At 52.7% G+C, this 16817-nt stretch overlaps 4 long non-coding RNA genes across 4 annotated transcripts; all 4 read left to right on the forward strand.

Moving 5' to 3' along the window:
• The first annotated feature begins 1716 nt into the window (after positions 1-1716).
• Positions 1717-4466, forward strand: LOC143693203 (uncharacterized). Its single transcript, XR_013180715.1, has 3 exons — positions 1717-2385; positions 3851-4049; positions 4178-4466. It is a non-coding gene; the product is annotated as an uncharacterized LOC143693203 (long non-coding RNA).
• Positions 4467-9789: 5323 nt separating this feature from the next.
• On the forward strand, positions 9790-10142 carry LOC143693206 (uncharacterized). Its single transcript, XR_013180719.1, has 3 exons — positions 9790-9904; positions 9983-10019; positions 10105-10142. It is a non-coding gene; the product is annotated as an uncharacterized LOC143693206 (long non-coding RNA).
• Positions 10143-11768: 1626 nt separating this feature from the next.
• Positions 11769-12757, forward strand: LOC143693208 (uncharacterized). Its single transcript, XR_013180721.1, has 3 exons — positions 11769-11902; positions 11986-12065; positions 12143-12757. It is a non-coding gene; the product is annotated as an uncharacterized LOC143693208 (long non-coding RNA).
• A 363-nt stretch (positions 12758-13120) lies between these two features.
• Positions 13121-13483, forward strand: LOC143693204 (uncharacterized). The gene is made up of 3 exons (XR_013180716.1): positions 13121-13235; positions 13314-13350; positions 13436-13483. It is a non-coding gene; the product is annotated as an uncharacterized LOC143693204 (long non-coding RNA).
• Positions 13484-16817: the final 3334 nt, after the last annotated feature.

A 16817-nucleotide genomic window follows, 5' to 3' on the forward strand; every position in this document is an offset into this window, starting at 1 on the left:
GGGATTTTTTTTGGAAGAATAAAAGTATGATAGAAATCTAAATGGAAGTCGAGAAATATACAATCAATATATAATGATATTGCTACAACCACAAAGTATGAATAAATACAGATAATAGGAATAGGCATAATAGATGGTATAAAGGACGTAACACATCACTGTCCGGTCTAAATATGGGTGTGAATAGAACTAGGAAAACTAGAACTATCAAATTTATTTCAAGACGGCATGAAAGAAAGGGGGCTTATTTGGTTCTTGTTTGGTAAGAGGCAGGTTTTTGGCATTTATTTTTAGAGGAGTTTTTGGGGGGGATGGCCCCTGTTCTTTTTTGCCGCCTTGGCCGCCCGCAGGCCCAAGGCGCGCGGCGCCCCCGGCTAGGGTGGGCGGCAGTGCTGCCGCCTTGTGGGCAGAGCGCGGTACTGCAGCCCGCCGCTGCCAGGCAGCCCTCTTGGGCGTGGCGCGTGGCGGAGTTTGTTTGACCTTCTGAAAATGGCGGCCAAAAGGGCGGGAAAGCGGAGGACCCCAGTGTGTCTATCCGGACTGCCTGCACGGAACACCGACGCCGGCGCGGCCCCAGTGGGATTTTCTCTTGCGTTTCAGGTGTACCCGACACGGGCTGTGGGGTCAGTGGCGCCGCGGGCGGGCGTATTTTGGCGTGTTTCTGACCGGCATGTGAGTAACCACCTCTCTCGGCCGAGGGGTCCTCTCTGGGCCGCCATGTTGGGAGTGGCGCGTCGCCAATGTCGTGGGATTTTTTTTTTTGACCTTCTCAAAATGGCGGCCAAAAGGGCGGGGATATCGCGGACCCGGGAGTCTGCCACCCTGTGGCCAGAGTGCAGTACTGCAGCCCCCCGAGCCAGCGCCCTGCCCCTCGCCGCTGGCTGCCGGGGGCGGGGCAAGCATGCGGCTGCCGAGCGAGGCAAGGGCGAGGGGCGGGAGCGAGCGGCGGGCAGGGCGGGAGCCAGCGGCGGGCGGGGCGGGCTCGGTAAATGGCCGGGAGGGGTGAAAGACGTTCAGGAGTGCAAAAGGGACACGATGGCTGAGAAGAATGGCCGGGGGGGGGGGGCGCGGCCCGGCGGGGCCGCTTTCGGCGGGCGGCGGAGGCGCGGTCGCAGCGCTCCGCGGGCCGGGGGCAGCGAGCGGGGGCGGGCGAACGCCGTCGGAACGGGGCTGCACCCCGCCCGCGCACGCGCCTCTCCAGGCGGCGGAAGCGACGGCGGGCCGGAAAATCCCGGCGGGGCGGCGGCGCTGCCCGCCCTTTCTGCCGCCAGCTTTGCAAGGTAAGACCGCCCGCCCCGTCCCGCCCCGCCCCGTCCCGCCGCCCTCCGGTGTCTGTAAACAGACGGACTCCCTCTGGCTTCCCACTTCTCCGTGCTGGAGAGTGGGAGAAAGGTCCGTGCTGCTTGCCGTGTCCTCGGTGGGCAGAGAGCTCTGACCTTGCCTTGCATGGGCTGCTGAGGATTGGATCCTTGGGGATGTGCTTGGATGCATTTAGTGACCTTTACAGATTTCTTTCCCCGCTTTTTTCAGTTCACAGAATCATGGAAGAATTCAGGTTGCAAGGGGCTCTAAAGATCACCTCATTCCAAGGCTGCTGCCGCCGTGGGCAGGGACGTGCTTCCATCGAGCAGCTTGCTCAGAGCTTCATCGCAGAGCACCGACGGGCCTTGAGCACTTGCAGCGATGGGGCAGCCCCAGGACCTCTGAGCAACCTGTGCCCTGTGCCAGCCAGGTGCCAGAGGAGGAAGGAAGCCCTTCCCACCTGGAGCAGAGGCTGCGTAGCCTTGTGTCACCGAGCGTGTGAGACAGAAAGGCCCTTCCTTTCTGGAGGGGTAACAACACTCAAAGCTCTTTCTCGGGACAAGCCGAGCAATGGAAGGCCAAAGTAGCCTTCAGTTCTTCCAGCAGCTTTGGGAACAACTTGAAGGAGGAGCAGAGCTGGCCTGGTGCCTGCCGGCTCTGCAGGCAGTGGGCATGGCAAAGCTGCAGCTGCATCTGTCTTCTTGGCTGAGGCTTTATAAATGAGGCGCTTTTCTGTTGTTCCGTTTCAGGCATGACATGCAAGTTGCCCCTAGAAGTCCAAAGGCAGCTGATTTCTTAGCAGAAGGAAGTCAGGAGGAGGCAAAGCCAGCAGCTAAGTCTGGATAAAAAACTTGGCTAACCTCTTTTCCCCCCCTCCTCCAAACAGGCAATTGTGAAGCACTCAGCAGAGATCTGCCCGGGAGGAAAAGCAGAGCCAATCTCTGAGAAGAAGGGACGTGCGAGCTCTGGCGAGGACGGCTGCTCCCCCGGCCTTGGTGTGGGACCTCCTGAGCTGCCATTCCTGTGGTGGGAGTGTTTCTCCTCTCCTCCAGCCAAGCCAGAGACCGCCTAGGGAAGGAGCAGGTAAGGTTGAAGTACCGAGGTCTCCCAGGTAAGAAGTGACACGGCCAAAGGAAATGGCCTCAACTTGCAGCAGGGAAGGCTTAGATTGGATTGGAGGGAAAATTTCTTCACTGAAAGGGTGCTGAGGCGTAGGAGCAGGCTGCCCAGGGAAGTCCCCATGCCTGGAGACATGTCAAGGATGTCAAGATGTGGTGTTTAGGGACCTGATTTGGGGGGGCAGCAGCTGGGCTCGATGTCCTTAGAAGGCTTTTCCAACCGCAAGGATGCTACGGATCCTATGGTTCTGGAAAGCCTTGACCCCTCTGGCTCTAGCACAGCACCTGGATGCTGACAAAATGAGGCTGGTCCTAGAGCCTGGAGGTGCCTGTGCCACAGGGAGAGGACAAGCCGGTGTCACCTGCAGGGAGGGTCTCATCCCCAGAAAGCAGTCAGTGACTCCGTCCCTGCCTGGGGCTCTGGGTGCGCCCTCGGGGGGCGGGGGACGACACCTGCCCTCAGGTGTCCCTCTGGGCACCTGGGAAGGGAACCAGGTCCATCCGTGCGGCAGCTGCAGGGCTTGCAGGCTTTGGGGCTTTGCAGCTGTGTGCCTTGTCACAAGGTGGCAGGGACGTGACACTGCCTGGCAACGCTGCTGGCCTCGGATCCTTGCTGCTCTCATCCTTATCCCATATGGATTTAGCAGCAATCTTCTGTCTTTGCTTTCAAACTGTCCTTGGGAGAGTTCCAAGAGAGGGTCATTAGTTATTTCAAAGCCTACATCTTTTACCTCTTGGCACTGAAGAGAAAAGACACAAACCTGCTTTGCATCCTTCTGCCTGGAAGTCATTGTGACACGGGGAAGGGAGGAAGGGGCTGGCCGGGGTCAGCCTCTGCTGAGCCTCAGCTCTAGCTGCTCCTGCTCACAGGGTAAAGCCAAAAGCTGTCGTGATCAAAAACGCAGGCCGCCCTTCTGACCTGAGTCACAGGGGCCGTTTCTTCTGAATGAATCAAGGTGGGAAATCATTCTTGGAGCTTCAGAAGAAAAAAAACCCCAGAACCGTAGGTACGTTTGTAAGAGTGTGTATGTACGTCCATTTCCTTCGATGAAGAAGAAAATCTTAGAAATATCATGTCACGTCTGGCTTCCTAGAGAAGATCCTGAACTCTGGGCTTCTGAAAGCAAATGGCTGTGCATTTATAGGAGCGTTTCCCTTCTTTTTATGTGCCTCCCCCAGTCATCTTCTACCCTTGCCCACGGCAAGGAGAGTGCGGTGATTTGGCTGCTCTGCTCTGCCGAGGTTGTTGCAAGCTGTGTAGCAGGGAGTGAGGCCTTTTGTGGCTGCTCATCAGACATTTTCCTACAGCCTTCTCCCTGCAATGGTAAAATGAGACTTGTGTTAGCGAGCAGTCAAGTAGAGCAGGTAACATTAGAAAAGAATTGTTTCTGAGCTGCTGTTCACTAGCACGTGTTTCCCCTTTCCAGCAGAGTGCAGCCGCCCAAGAAAGGATTTTTTGTGGCTCAGCCAGATGTGCTCCCGCCTCCCACCGAGACGCTGAGACGGAGCTGAGTTTGCATTCCAATGTCTTGGAACAGAGGTTCATGGGAAGTTTTCTCAGCTATCTAAGGCATGGAGCCCTGGAGCCAAGTCAGCCTGAGCTGCTGCGTGCTTGTTGTGAGCCTTGAGGTGAGCGCACATCGTTGCGGGCTTGGGATCGATTGAAATGCGCTAAGGAAACCAGCTCTGGGGAGGGAGGGAGGGAGGAAGGGAAATGCTCTCCTAACATGTCCCAATTCTTCTGTCAAACTCATCAGGGCAGGACAGCGTTCAGACTGAAAGTGTAAGAAGATGTGGAGGGAGACAGAGAATCTGACAGGAGCACCGGACTCACAAGTGCATGAATTTTGCTTTTTGCTTGGATTCAAACTCGGAAGTTGTAAGGAATTTGGGAAGGAGAAGGGACATTTCAGAAGGAGAAGAAGAAAAAGAAGTTGTTGTTGCTGTTGTTACAGCCCTGGCAAAATCTTTGGTTCTAGCTAATAAAGGAAGCTAGTTGAAATAAAAAAAAAGAAAAAAATGGGTTTTTTTTCCTTCGCTGTTGTATTCGTTGGTGGGTCGTTATAGGGTGTGTTGTTTTATTTCTTGGTCTTATTAACTCTGTGTAAATAGTTTTTTGAGTGAAGCTCACTTTCTGTACGTGTTGGTTTGTATTTGAGGTAGGATTAATTTCAAGAGGTTTCTTTCCTAGACTTCTGATAGGTATTCCTGGGATTTTGGTTTTGTTTACTGTGTGTATCAACAGAGAGATTTGGTAGGGCCAGCTGGGCTGCTGGAGTTTTGGGTGTTAATTTATTAGATGGCTTTTGTTAAACACAGAATAATTATGTAAGTTAACAGCAAATTACCCAATTTATCTAGGTAAGCTACCTAAACACAATGCTTTATGTCTTACCATTTTTCTGTTCTTCTGCTCCAAGTAGTTGTGTCAAAAAAGAAAGCGCTGTTATTTTTCTGAAGAGCTTTCTTCTATAACAAGGCCTTTACTCCCTTTGAATTTGAGTCAGAGGAGCCAAACAGCTGCAGCTGCTCTGTGGGCTTTTATATTTGGTGGGATTAGCCCCATCCCTTTTCCCAGGCATCATGGGAATGGGAGGCGGGCACCATCAGGGGTATATTAACCCCAGCTTTTGCTGAGGGGCTTCATTCCCTCTCTGGGGTGTGCTGGGGTGAGAGCTCTCCTGTTATTTCGGTGAAGGGCCTCTTTTAGCTTAGCTTGCTTTCAGCAGGTGTTTCTGGGCATCTAAAGCAATAGAGGCTTGGAAGATACTGTGAAGAAAATGGCATGGAATACAGGGAGTATTTAAGGTGACGATTTTGGATTTTGTGTTTAGGGGTGATAAAGCGTATCTGCAATTTCTGGTTTTGTTCTTGTTTTGTGTTTTTATAGTTTTTAGGAGGTGCACAGCTTCCAGAGATCCCAGGTTGTGTCAAGCACAGCACTTCTTTCAGCAGATTCATCATGTCACAGGAGGCATCTGCCCAGTGTTAAAAATGATGTTTGAGATTGAGGCTTCAGGTGAGTTGAGGATTGTGACTAGGAGAGGGAGGGTGAGCAGGTATCCAGTTAGGAGTTATTGGGGGGCAGGGGGGTTTGCAGGCAGCAGGGTGAGAAAGGGTGTTTATTTGAGGGCCCCCCCACACAAGGCTTTTCAGAGGCATAGCAGAGGCATTCACATGTTTTCCTCACACAAGGTCATCCACTGCACTCACAGGAATGCCATTTCACTTTGCTTTTCTCTAACCCAGGTGCCACTAATAATAAAGGCCACACCCTTGGAATCAGGATGAAGGTGGAGCCTGAAAGAGCCAGGCACACTCAGGAGAGGGCAAGTAGCTGACTTGCTGGGATTTGGCCTACATAACTCTAAACTCATACGTTGGTTTTGGTTTTCTTTATTGTAGCTGACCGAGAGGCTAACAGGCGATCACAGGGCCCTACGAGGCAGACTCATTTCAGGTGCAACGTGGATTCACATCGCCGATCATCCAAAAGATAAGTCGGGGGCCATGGCCTGGAGAAGGGAGGGTAGCAAGTTGGGAGTTGTTGGGACAGATTTAAAAATTAGCAGAGGGAAAAGCAATCTTCTCCAAGGGGCCTCTTAGGAGAGCTAAAGGGAGAGACTCCACATTTGATGGCAGCGTGCAGGCGGGCAGGGCAGAGCAGTTCCGGTCCACGTCGTGTTGTCGGGTGTACCGTGTTACCTACTGTGTCTTTGGGGTCCCTTTTGCCTTTTCCCCTCGAGACCCTTACCACAAGCATAATGTGTCGTGTTTAACGTCCCCCTGTTTGTCACGTTCTGTGTCACGGGTGTCTGCACATGTTTGTGCCGGAGCTGCTCTGCCCTGCCGCAGAGGCTGCTGCAATAGGACAAGGCTCAGGGACACGCAGTTTGTGGGGTGTCGCCGGACTCTAGATGATATTCCTAGATAGACAGAAGATGTTTGGAGCTGTGAAGATATCTTGCAGCCCTTTGACGTTTGTCCTCGCTTTCTTTCAGATGCAGAAGGATAAAATCCAGGGCAAAATCCATCCACCCATCCCGAGTGAGGAGGTTCCCCCGAGCAGGTCAGTCACCGTTTGTCTCTGCAGGGAGAGTGTAAAGTGTGACTCTGTTACAGCTCTGTTCTTTTTCTTTTTAGGAAGCAAAGCTGGACATCAGCAGTCAAGGTGAGCTGGGCAAGGTGAGCATTGAGTAGCGTACAGAAGCAGTTGTTATTGCTCCAGTCTCACTTTCCGATGCAACTCTAAGCATCTGTTCCTGTTTCTGCGCTTTAGGCAATCCACTCGGAGTACGCCAGGCCCCAGTCACCAACCGGCTGACGCGCCGGGTTTGCCGCTCTCCCGAGCCCTGCGGAAGAATCACGGGACTCGGCAATGAAGCCTCTGCCCTTTCTGTTTAAAGGTGTCACCAGGGCAGCCTTCAGCAGTGGCTGAGGAGTTGCGGTGAGTCAGGGAAGTAGGGAGGAGGAGCGAGGCTCCGCTCAGGTTTCAGCAGCGCCACATCACCTCGTCTCCTCCTAGCCCAGGCGTGCCCCACGACGATGGCATCAGCCTCCGAGTGCGGCTGAAGCGTGCGGCCCCAGGAGCCGGGCATTCTTGGGAAAAGAGTGAGTGGCAGAATTGTTGGGTTTTGGCCAATGTGCTGCTGAGGTTATGCATTGATATTTTGTTTACTTTATTGGAGCAGACGAAGAAACAACAGGAAGTTGTTTAACAACAGTGCCAGCAGGACCTTCCCAGATGTCGAGGCAGCCTTCCTTTGCACCTGACACAGACCGGCATCCCCAGATGTCTGAGAGATAAGTAGAGGGCTTCGACCCACAGAGGGGATGAAACCAGGGCGCAGGGCAGGGACCCACCGGGAGGGGTTTTTGAGTCCGCTTTGGAGACGGGGGTGTCCAGGAAGCGGCCCCTTAGGCCTGAGGGGGAAATAAAAGCAAAGTCTCACTTTTGATCACAGTGCTGAGGTGTACAGGGCAGAGCAGTCCTGGTGTGTATTGTGTCCCTTGTCTTTTGTGTATTATGTGTGGTTGGATGTGTCATGTCCTTTACCTTAGGCCTTGGAGGAGCCTAGCAGAAACCGTGGCATCATTGTTAGCATCTGTAATCTCTACATTCCTTGGCCTGGTACCCAGGCCATTGAACCTTTGACTCGGGAGCTCCGACAGGCATCAGAATTGCATCTCTCTTTGGAAGCATCCAGTCAGGTGGCTTTTCAGGTCTTGTTCTGAGCTGCACGGACAGCCGTGCTCCGCAATGCTCCATTTCAACAGATTAGGCTTTGTAAGAATGCAAGGTTAGGGAGAGGATTCTGACCGTAGGATTCCTGGGTATCCATCTTTGCAGTTCTTGGAATAAATCCTTCAGCCAGCATCTTCCTCCAGGGTTCTCTGAGCCTCATCAGTTTGCTATCTGTCTCATCTCGGTCATCTCCTTTTGCATTCTCTGAGTCCTTGCAGCCACTTTCCTTGCCAGGAGCTTTCTGTTCCTGTTGTGTCCCCCCTGTCTGTCACGTCCTGTCCCGTGTCACGGGTGTCAGCACACACATTTGTGCCGGAGCTGCTCTGCCCTGCCGCATAGCCTGGTGCAGTAGGAGTAGTCCCTGGGAGTTTGTAATGTGGGGTGTAGTGGGACTCTAGATGGGATTTGTAGATAGACACAAGACGTCTGGAGCTCCTAAGTTATCCTGCAACAGTTTGACTCTTGTCCTAACTTTTTTTTCAGATTCAGATGGATTAAATGTGTGCCAGAGGGCCCCATCCCGGATGAGGGGTTTCCCCTGAGCAGGTGAGGCACCGTTTTCTCTGCAGCAGAAGTGTAAATGGTGACTCTGTTACAGCACTGTTCTTTGTCTTTCTTTTTAGGAAGCAAATGTGGATACCAGCTGTCAAGGTGAGCAGTGGAGAGCAGTAGTTGTTATTGCTCAGGTCTCAATTTCTGGTGCAGCTCTAAGCTTCCGTTCTCGTTTGTGCACTTTAGGCAATCCACTCGGAGTATGGCAAGCCCCTGTCACCAGCTGGCCGATGCTCCGGGTTTCCTGCAAATGTGAGCCCTGTGGATGCATTACAGGACTTGGTGATGAAGCCCTGAACTTTTCTATTTAAAGGTGCCATCCAGGTGGCCTCTGGCAGCTACCCAGGAGTTGTGGTGAGTCAGGGAAGTAGGGGGGAGGAGCGAGGGTCCACTCAGGTTTCAGCCGTGCCAAATCACCTCATCTCCTCTTAACCCAGGCGTCCCCTGTGATGACGGCCTCGGTCTCTGAGTGTGCTGAAGCGTGCGGCCCGAGCAGCTGAGCGTTCTTAGGAGCACGGTGAGTAGCAGACTTGCGGGGTTTTGGCCGATGTGGTGCCACGATCAGGCATTGATGTTTGGTTTTCTTTAATACAGCTGTCGAAGAGACACCAGCCCGGTGCCAGCAGGACCTTCCCAGCTGACGAGGTGGCCTTTCTTTGCACCTGAGACCGGCATCCCCAGATGTCTGAGAGAGAAGTAGAGGGCTACGACCCCCAGGGGGGATGAAAGCAGGGTGCTGGTTTGGGAATTACTGGGAGGGGGGAATTTGAGTCCGCTTTGGAGGTGAGGAGTGTCCATGAAGTGGCCCCTTAGGCCCCATAAAAGCAAAATCTCACTTTTGATCCCAGTGCTGAGGTGCGCAGGGCAGAGCAGTCCCGGTGTGTATGATGTCCCTTGTCTATTGTGCCTTGTGTGTTGTTTGGGTATCTCATGTCTCTTACCTTAGCCTTTTCAGGGGCCTGTCAGAAACCTTGGCATTGTTCTTATCGTCTGTGATCTCTGCATTTCTTGGCCTGGCACCCATGCCATACAACCTTTGCCTGGGGAGCTCAGACATGTATCAGATTCGCATCTCTCTTTGGAAGCATCCGGTCAGATGTCTTTTCAGGTCCTGTTCTGAGCTGTACAGACAGCTATGCCCTGCCAGGATCCATTATGGCAGCTTAGGGCTTGAAAGAATGTGAGGACAGGTAGAGGCTTCTGACCGTAGGATTCTTGGGCATCCATCTTTGCAGTTCTTGGAATAAATAATTCAGTTAGCATCTTCTTCCTTCAATGTTTTCTGAGCCACATCAGCTTGCCATCAGTCTCACCTCGGTCATCTCATTTGGCATGCTCTCGTTGCTCACAGTAATCCTTTTTGCCAAGAGATTCCTGTCTGTGTTGTGTGCCCATTGTTTGTCGTGTCCTGTCTGTCCTGTGTCACGGGTGTCTGCACATATTTGTTGCCAGAGCTGCTCTGCCCTGCTGCATAGCCTTGTGTAATAGGACAAGCCCTGGGGGGTTGAAATTTTTCATGTGGGGTGTACTTGGACTCTAGATGCTGTTCCTAGATTGATATAAGGTGTTTGCAGCTTTTGAGTCATCCTGCAGGTGTTTGACATATGTTCTAACTCTCTTTCAGGTGCAGATGCATTGCATCCATGGCAGAGCACCCCATCCCGGGTGAGGGGGTTCCCCATAGCAGGTCAGTCACCATTTGTCTCTGCAGGGGATGTGTCAAGTGTGACCCTGTTACAGCGCTGTTCTTTGTCTTTATTTTTAGGAAGTATAGCTGGATCTCAGCAGTCAAGTTCAAAAGGGTAAGGTGAGCAGTAGCCTTTCTTGTTGCTGAGGTCTCAATTCCTGGGGCAAGTCTAAGTCTCCATTCTCGTTTTTGTGCCTTAGGCCATCTGCTCGGAGCATGCCAAGCTCCCATCCCCAGCTGGCTGACGGACCGGGTTTGCTGCTCTCGCGAGCCCCGCGTTCCGGGCAGCTGTCAGGAACCGCCGAGGAGTTGCGGTGAGTCAGGGAAGTAGGGAGGAGGAGCGAGTGTCCGCTCAGGTTTCAGCAATGCCACGTCACCTCCTGTCCTCTTAACCCAGGCGTACCCCACGACGATGGCATCGGCCTCCGAGCGCGGCCGGAGCGTGCGACCTGAAGAGCCGGGCCTTCTTAGGAGAACGGTGAGTAGCAGACTTGTGGGGTTTTGGCCAATGTGGTGCCACGATCAGGCATTGATGTTTGGTTTCCTTTGATATAGCTGTCTAAGAGACAACGGCCCGGTGCCAGCAGGACCTTCCCAGCTGGCGAGGCGGCCTTCCTTCGCACCTGACATGGACCCGCATCTCCATATGTCCAAGAGATAAGTCGAGGGCTACGACCCCCAGGGGGGATGAAAGCAGGGTGCTGGGTCGGGGCTCCTGGGGGGGAGGGGGTTGAGTTGTCTCTGGAGATGAGGGTAGCCAAGTTTTGGCCTCTTAGGCCACGTAAAAGGAAAGTCTCACTTTTGATCCCAGTGCTGAGGTGCGCAGGGCAGAGCAGTCCCAGTGTGTATCGTGTCCCTTGTCTTTTGTGTATTATGTGTGGTTGGGTATCTCATGTCTCTTATCATAGCCCTGTGAAGCGCCTGTCAGAAACCTTGGCGCCATTCTTAGAATCTGTGATCTCAGTGTTCCTCAGCCTGGTGCCCAGGCCATTGAACCTTTGACTCCGGAGCTCCGACAGGCATCAGAATTGCATCTCTCTTTGGAAGCATCCAGTCAGGTGGCTTTTCAGGTCTTGTTCTGAGCTGCACGGACAGCCGTGCTCCGCAATGCTCCATTTCAACGGATTAGGCTTTGTAAGAATGCGAGGTTAGGGAGAGGATTCTGACCGTAGGATTCCTGGGTATCCATCTTTGCAGTTCTTGGAATAAATCCTTCAGCCAGCATCTTCCTCCAGGGTTCTCTGAGCCTCATCAGTTTGCTATCTGTCTCATCTCGGTCATCTCCTTTTGCATTCTCTGAGTCCTTGCAGCCACTTTCCTTGCCAGGAGCTTTCTGTTCCTGTTGTGTCCCCCCTGTCTGTCACGTCCCGTCCCGTGTCACGGGTGTCAGCACACACATTTGTGCCGGAGCTGCTCTGCCCTGCCGCATAGCCTGGTGCAGTAGGAGTAGTCCCTGGGAGTTTGTAATGTGGGGTGTAGTGGGACTCTAGATGGGATTTGTAGATAGACACAAGACGTCTGGAGCTCCTAAGTTATCCTGCAACAGTTTGACTCTTGTCCTAACTTTTTTTTCAGATTCAGATGGATTAAATGTGTGCCAGAGGGCCCCATCCCGGATGAGGGGTTTCCCCTGAGCAGGTGAGGCACCGTTTTCTCTGCAGCAGAAGTGTAAATGGTGACTCTGTTACAGCACTGTTCTTTGTCTTTCTTTTTAGGAAGCAAATGTGGATACCAGCTGTCAAGGTGAGCAGTGGAGAGCAGTAGTTGTTATTGCTCAGGTCTCAATTTCTGGTGCAGCTCTAAGCTTCCGTTCTCGTTTGTGCACTTTAGGCAATCCACTCGGAGTATGGCAAGCCCCTGTCACCAGCTGGCCGATGCTCCGGGTTTCCTGCAAATGTGAGCCCTGTGGATGCATTACAGGACTTGGTGATGAAGCCCTGAACTTTTCTATTTAAAGGTGCCATCCAGGTGGCCTCTGGCAGCTACCCAGGAGTTGTGGTGAGTCAGGGAAGTAGGGGGGAGGAGCGAGGGTCCACTCAGGTTTCAGCCGTGCCAAATCACCTCATCTCCTCTTAACCCAGGCGTCCCCTGTGATGACGGCCTCGGTCTCTGAGTGTGCCGAAGCGTGCGGCCCGAGCAGCTGAGCGTTCTTAGGAGCACGGTGAGTAGCAGACTTGCGGGGTTTTGGCCGATGTGGTGCCACGATCAGGCATTGATGTTTGGTTTTCTTTAATACAGCTGTCGAAGAGACACCAGCCCGGTGCCAGCAGGACCTTCCCAGCTGACGAGGTGGCCTTTCTTTGCACCTGAGACCGGCATCCCCAGATGTCTGAGAGAGAAGTAGAGGGCTACGACCCCCAGGGGGGATGAAAGCAGGGTGCTGGTTTGGGAATTACTGGGAGGGGGGAATTTGAGTCCGCTTTGGAGGTGAGGAGTGTCCATGAAGTGGCCCCTTAGGCCCCATAAAAGCAAAATCTCACTTTTGATCCCAGTGCTGAGGTGCGCAGGGCAGAGCAGTCCCGGTGTGTATGATGTCCCTTGTCTATTGTGCCTTGTGTGTTGTTTGGGTATCTCATGTCTCTTACCTTAGCCTTTTCAGGGGCCTGTCAGAAACCTTGGCATTGTTCTTATCGTCTGTGATCTCTGCATTTCTTGGCCTGGCACCCATGCCATACAACCTTTGCCTGGGGAGCTCAGACATGTATCAGATTCGCATCTCTCTTTGGAAGCATCCGGTCAGATGTCTTTTCAGGTCCTGTTCTGAGCTGTACAGACAGCTATGCCCTGCCAGGATCCATTATGGCAGCTTAGGGCTTGAAAGAATGTGAGGACAGGTAGAGGCTTCTGACCGTAGGATTCTTGGGCATCCATCTTTGCAGTTCTTGGAATAAATAATTCAGTTAGCATCTTCTTCCTTCAATGTTTTCTGAGCCACATCAGCTTGCCATCAGTCTCACCTCGGTCATCTCATTTGGCATGCTCTCGTTGCTCACAGTAATCCTTTTTGCCAAGAGATTCCTGTCTGTGTTGTGTGCCCATTGTTTGTCGTGTCCTGTCTGTCCTGTGTCACGGGTGTCTGCACATATTTGTTGCCAGAGCTGCTCTGCCCTGCTGCATAGCCTTGTGTAATAGGACAAGCTCTGGGGGGTTGAAATTTTTCATGTGGGGTGTACTTGGACTCTAGATGCTGTTCCTAGATTGATATAAGGTGTTTGCAGCTTTTGAGTCATCCTGCAGGTGTTTGACATATGTTCTAACTCTCTTTCAGGTGCAGATGCATTGCATCCATGGCAGAGCACCCCATCCCGGGTGAGGGGGTTCCCCATAGCAGGTCAGTCACCATTTGTCTCTGCAGGGGATGTGTCAAGTGTGACCCTGTTACAGCGCTGTTCTTTGTCTTTATTTTTAGGAAGTATAGCTGGATCTCAGCAGTCAAGTTCAAAAGGGTAAGGTGAGCAGTAGCCTTTCTTGTTGCTGAGGTCTCAATTCCTGGGGCAAGTCTAAGTCTCCATTCTCGTTTTTGTGCCTTAGGCCATCTGCTCGGAGCATGCCAAGCTCCCATCCCCAGCTGGCCGACGGACCGGGTTTGCTGCTCTCGCGAGCCCCGCGTTCCGGGCAGCTGTCAGGAACCGCCGAGGAGTTGCGGTGAGTCAGGGAAGTAGGGAGGAGGAGCGAGTGTCCGCTCAGGTTTCAGCAATGCCACGTCACCTCCTGTCCTCTTAACCCAGGCGTACCCCACGACGATGGCATCGGCCTCCGAGCGCGGCCGGAGCGTGCGACCTGAAGAGCCGGGCCTTCTTAGGAGAACGGTGAGTAGCAGACTTGTGGGGTTTTGGCCAATGTGGTGCCACGATCAGGCATTGATGTTTGGTTTCCTTTGATATAGCTGTCTAAGAGACAACGGCCCGGTGCCAGCAGGACCTTCCCAGCTGGCGAGGCGGCCTTCCTTCGCACCTGACATGGACCCGCATCTCCATATGTCCAAGAGATAAGTCGAGGGCTACGACCCCCAGGGGGGATGAAAGCAGGGTGCTGGGTCGGGGCTCCTGGGGGGGAGGGGGTTGAGTTGTCTCTGGAGATGAGGGTAGCCAAGTTTTGGCCTCTTAGGCCACGTAAAAGGAAAGTCTCACTTTTGATCCCAGTGCTGAGGTGCGCAGGGCAGAGCAGTCCCAGTGTGTATCGTGTCCCTTGTCTTTTGTGTATTATGTGTGGTTGGGTATCTCATGTCTCTTATCATAGCCCTGTGAAGCGCCTGTCAGAAACCTTGGCGCCATTCTTAGAATCTGTGATCTCAGTGTTCCTCAGCCTGGTGCCCAGGCCATTGAACCTTTGACTCCGGAGCTCCGACAGGCATCAGAATTGCATCTCTCTTTGGAAGCATCCAGTCAGGTGGCTTTTCAGGTCTTGTTCTGAGCTGCACGGACAGCCGTGCTCCGCAATGCTCCATTTCAACGGATTAGGCTTTGTAAGAATGCGAGGTTAGGGAGAGGATTCTGACCGTAGGATTCCTGGGTATCCATCTTTGCAGTTCTTGGAATAAATCCTTCAGCCAGCATCTTCCTCCAGGGTTCTCTGAGCCTCATCAGTTTGCTATCTGTCTCATCTCGGTCATCTCCTTTTGCATTCTCTGAGTCCTTGCAGCCACTTTCCTTGCCAGGAGCTTTCTGTTCCTGTTGTGTCCCCCCTGTCTGTCACGTCCCGTCCCGTGTCACGGGTGTCAGCACACACATTTGTGCCGGAGCTGCTCTGCCCTGCCGCATAGCCTGGTGCAGTAGGAGTAGTCCCTGGGAGTTTGTAATGTGGGGTGTAGTGGGACTCTAGATGGGATTTGTAGATAGACACAAGACGTCTGGAGCTCCTAAGTTATCCTGCAACAGTTTGACTCTTGTCCTAACTTTTTTTTCAGATTCAGATGGATTAAATGTGTGCCAGAGGGCCCCATCCCGGATGAGGGGTTTCCCCTGAGCAGGTGAGGCACCGTTTTCTCTGCAGCAGAAGTGTAAATGGTGACTCTGTTACAGCACTGTTCTTTGTCTTTCTTTTTAGGAAGCAAATGTGGATACCAGCTGTCAAGGTGAGCAGTGGAGAGCAGTAGTTGTTATTGCTCAGGTCTCAATTTCTGGTGCAGCTCTAAGCTTCCGTTCTCGTTTGTGCACTTTAGGCAATCCACTCAGAGTATGGCAAGCCCCTGTCACCAGCTGGCCGATGCTCCGGGTTTCCTGCAAATGTGAGCCCTGTGGATGCATTACAGGACTTGGTGATGAAGCCCTGAACTTTTCTATTTAAAGGTGCCATCCAGGTGGCCTCTGGCAGCTACCCAGGAGTTGTGGTGAGTCAGGGAAGTAGGGGGGAGGAGCGAGGGTCCACTCAGGTTTCAGCCGTGCCAAATCACCTCATCTCCTCTTAACCCAGGCGTCCCCTGTGATGACGGCCTCGGTCTCCGAGCGTGCCTGAAGCGTGCGGCCCGAGCAGCTGAGCGTTCTTAGGAGCACGGTGAGTAGCAGACTTGCGGGGTTTTGGCCGATGTGGTGCCACGATCAGGCATTGATGTTTGGTTTTCTTTAATACAGCTGTCGAAGAGATACCAGCCCGGTGCCAGCAGGACCTTCCCAGCTGACGAGGTGGCCTTTCTTTGCACCTGAGACCGGCATCCCCAGATGTCTGAGAGAGAAGTAGAGGGCTACGACCCCCAGGGGGGATGAAAGCAGGGTGCTGGTTTGGGAATTACTGGGAGGGGGGAATTTGAGTCCGCTTTGGAGGTGAGGAGTGTCCATGAAGTGGCCCCTTAGGCCCCATAAAAGCAAAATCTCACTTTTGATCCCAGTGCTGAGGTGAGCGGGGCAGAGCAGTCCCAGTGTGTATTGTGTCACTTGTCTTTTGTGTATTATGTGTTGTTGGATATCTCATGTCTTTTATCATAGCCCTTTGAGGGGCCTGTCAGAAACCTTGGCATCAGTCTTAGTATCTGTACTCTCAGCGTTCCTTGCCCTGGCGCCGATGCCATGGAACTTTTAACTCGGCAGCTCAGACAGGTATCAGAATGGCAACTCTTTTTCGAAGCATCCGGTCAGATGTCTTTTCAGGTCTTGTTCTGAGCTGTATGGACAGCTGCACCCTGCAAGGTTCTGTTATGATGGATTAGGACTTGTAAGAATGTGGGGACAGGTAGAGGCTTCTGACCGTAGGATTCTCGGGCATCCATCTTTGCAGTTCTTGGAATAAATAATTCAGTTAGCATCTTCTTCCTCCAGGGTTCTCTGAACTTCATCAGCACGCCATCAGTTTCACCTCAGTCTTCTAATTTTGCGTCCTCTCGGTGCTTGCTGTCATTTTCCTTACCCAGAGATTTCTGTTCCTGTTGTGTCCCCGTTGTTTGTCCTGTCCTGTGTCACGGGTGTCTGCACACATTTGTGCCGGAGCTGCTCTGCCTTGCTGCATAGCCTGGTGCAATAGGAGAAGTCCCGGGGACTTGATGTTTGTAATGTGGGGTGTCGTTGGACTCTAGGTGGGATTTGTAGATGGGCACAAGATGTCTGGAGCTCTTAAGTTATCCTGCAGCTCTTTGATTTTTGTCCTTTCTTTCAGGTGCAGAAGGATGAAATCCAGGGCAGAGCCCCTCATCCCGGGTGAGGGGATTCCCCCGAGCAGGTCAGTCACTGTTTGTCTCTGTAGAGAGAGCATAAATGATGGCTGTTAGAGCAGTCTTCTTTGTCTCTCTTTTTAGGAAGTCAAGGCTGAGAGCAGCAGTCAAGGCCGAGTGGGCGAGGTGAGCATTGAGTAGTGTACAGAAGCAGTTGTTATTGCTGAGGTCTCAGTTTCTGGTGCAGCTCTAAGCATCTCCACTTTTTATTTTAGGTGGTCCACTTGCCATCTATCCTGGCCGGGCATGCCCATTCCAGGTGTGTGCAGCTTA

The sequence above is a fragment of the Agelaius phoeniceus genome, unplaced genomic scaffold (genome assembly GCF_051311805.1).
Source record: "Agelaius phoeniceus isolate bAgePho1 unplaced genomic scaffold, bAgePho1.hap1 Scaffold_398, whole genome shotgun sequence".
Classification (NCBI taxonomy): Eukaryota; Metazoa; Chordata; class Aves; order Passeriformes; family Icteridae; genus Agelaius; species Agelaius phoeniceus.